Genomic DNA, 2,919 nt, shown 5'->3' on the forward strand with positions numbered 1-2,919 from the left:
AAACCAGTATTTCCCCATGCCAGCAAGTTGATGGTTTATTTTATCCCAAAACTGCTTTCAGGACTGTGTTAAATTCATGGTCACATATAAGCAGTTGATGTACACCAGAGAAATCAGATGTAAATTAAATCAGACCATTCCATTGAGCAGCCTTCTTGCAGCCCTGGACCAAATCAAGCTGTGGTAGAAGTTAGAGGTATTATTTCAAGGAATAATTTGGAACTGATGTTGCACAAGCCTCTATCAGAACGCTACCTTTGCTGCTTGGGCTTAGGAATTTTGCAGCAGTTTTCAGTCTCCCACTGCTGTTTTAATTTTGTGGTTGTCAAATGTGTGCAGCACAAAACGATACCTAAAAAGCAGCCACTAGTGCAGCTATATTCCTTGTGTTTGCCTTGCCTGTGGCTTATGTTTCCCAAGCCTTTGCTCTCCCCTCCTCTTTAGCAGTGTCACCTGCACAGCCTCGATAATGGTTTGGGGAACCTGAAAGCACATCGCTTTCTCTCTGCCTCCCTCCTCTCCTTAAGTGCTGGAGCTGCACAGCTGCATCTGCAGAGCAAGGAGAGGATCAGCACATTTAGGGGGAAGTGGTGAGGTCAGGCAGTTCCAGATCTCATGGTCCTCAGGGCTGAGGGAGGTGTCCTAACATCACATTAACTGGGATGAAGGACACAAGAGGGCAGGAGGCTCGTGGGGATAGAGAGCCTCTAAGCCTCTTGCAACCTAGATGGTCCCTTGCAGAAAAAGTATAAAGATACTGTATTAAAAGTTGATACAGCAGCCTGTTGGGGGTTGTGAGAGATTAAACTGGTGCCAGATTTGCCACAGTCTGGATGGCAGAACAAGGACACTGTGCTGAGCTTTGCAAATCTAGAGTTCATTACTGCGCACTCAGGTGGGACAGAGGCAGTTCCACAAACGTTGGAAGGGTTTTTATCCCCGTTCTGGTAGAGTAATATGCAATTAGCACCCATATGTTCTCAGCTATTAAGCTCATGCCCCTTAGATTATTCATGTAACTTGGAAATTCTGTAGGCTCTGCTGCTCCTCTCTGTCATTTGTTAATTGCTGCATTGTATCATTCCTTCCTACCCCAGTCCTTATTAACCTAATTCAGGAGGGCCATCTGCCTGCTCAAACTGCCTGTAACCTCAGGAGGGCTGAAATACACGTGACATCTTCACACAACAACCTTGTTTTTCACTTGCACTGCGTGAAGGTAGAGGGACAGCAGCTGGCTTCTGCAGTGAGTTTCCATGTAGTAAATCTGAGGGGTGTTTAGGCAAAGGGGGGAGCTGTGAGTCAGCAGCAGCCAGTTCTCTGTCAGAGTAGATGTGTCCCTTGCACAGCTGTCCTGCCCCGCACTCACAGCCAGACCAGGAGGAGCAGCTGCTCATGTTTGAAGGACCCAGATTCCCAGGTGCCTGCGTGTGGCTGCACAGATCCTGCTGCCTCAGTGAAACCCTCTCCAAGGCAGGAGCGAGGTGTTTGTGCACAGGTGGTGCAGGCAACAATTCCTGCTTCCCCAGGGAAAGGGCTGGGGGGATGTAAGCTGGACCCACTAAGGTGTGGGTCTCCTTATGAGTGAAGTATGGTTCTCTGGATAAAATGGTTGGGTGTGGGGTTTGTGCATCCTGCATTTGGACAAAGTGTTTGAAATTATGCCAAAAGTAAAAGTTATCAATAACCTTTTGAATGTGGGCCTCATGATAAAAGTGAGAAGTGCTAAAAGAACAGACTTAAAAAGAGACATAGCTGTGAAAAGGCTGGTGAGACACAACAAATGCATTCCTACAACTTTCCTGTACAGGACTGAGTTTATCTAGTATTTTTTAATGTGCTTGTAAGAGGATTCGTAACACTATAGGAAGACTCCCAGTTACATCTTTGTACAGAAGAGCCTCAAACTCTGTGAAAACAGAATTCATAACTCAGGGGAATGAAATTGTGTTCAAATGCTGCATCAGAGCTGAAATGCAAAAAATCATGGAAACCCACTGATCAAGATTTGAACACTGCTTTGTTCCATATTTGCAGTGAAAGTGAAGGTGTCTAGAAAGAGGCCTTAGGTATGACGAATCTGTTTCTGAAGCACTTGATATGCTAACAGGGTTTCAGATATCTTTCAATGGAGGCTGTGAACCTAAATTTAGAAACTCTAGGACTAACAGCTCTTGTGCAAAAATGAAACGGAACTGTGAGTTCTTCGAAATCTTATGTAAAAGGAAGGGGAAAGCAAGGAAGATCTTACTGGGTTTGTGGTGCACTCTCTGTGTGGTGACACTGTGAGCATGGAAGTGATCACAGTGCAGTAGCAAGGATCCCTGCTGCTTAAATCTCAGGAGAAATCAGATCTTCAGGCTGGGAATCTGCAGCTACCTCAGGTGGGCCATGCAACAGCTGGCCATTTTGCACTTCTATTTGTTATTTAAATGGTAGCAGCAGACTAGAAATAAATGCTGCGTACTTTTGAATCTTTTCTGTCTATATATAAAAGCATGTCCTGAATGTGGGAGAGCCTTGAAATCTAAGTCACAACACAGAAAATGTTTGAATTTCTACTTGACCTGAAGAGACATAGGAGATTCTTCTGAGCAAGCACAGCCCAGTATCTTCATGCCTATGCAAAAGAAATACAGGATCCATCAGGAGCTGATGCACAGCGGCAGGGCAGGGGCACGGAGAGGGTGCAGGCTGAAGGGCAGGGCTAGAACACGGGGTGAGGGGCTGCTGTGCCAGGACAGGGGCTCGGGGCAGGGGTGAAGGACACGATGCTGGGCTGCTGTGCCGGGACAGGGGCTCGGGGCAGGGGTGAAGGACACGATGCTGGGCTGCTGTGCCGGGACAGGGGCTCGGGGCAGGGCGCGGGGCGGAGGCGCTCGGAGGCGGGCTGGGGTAGGTGTGCCGGGCCGGGGAAGG

This window comes from Prinia subflava, chromosome 9, assembly GCF_021018805.1.
Source record: "Prinia subflava isolate CZ2003 ecotype Zambia chromosome 9, Cam_Psub_1.2, whole genome shotgun sequence".
NCBI classification, from domain to species: Eukaryota; Metazoa; Chordata; class Aves; order Passeriformes; family Cisticolidae; genus Prinia; species Prinia subflava.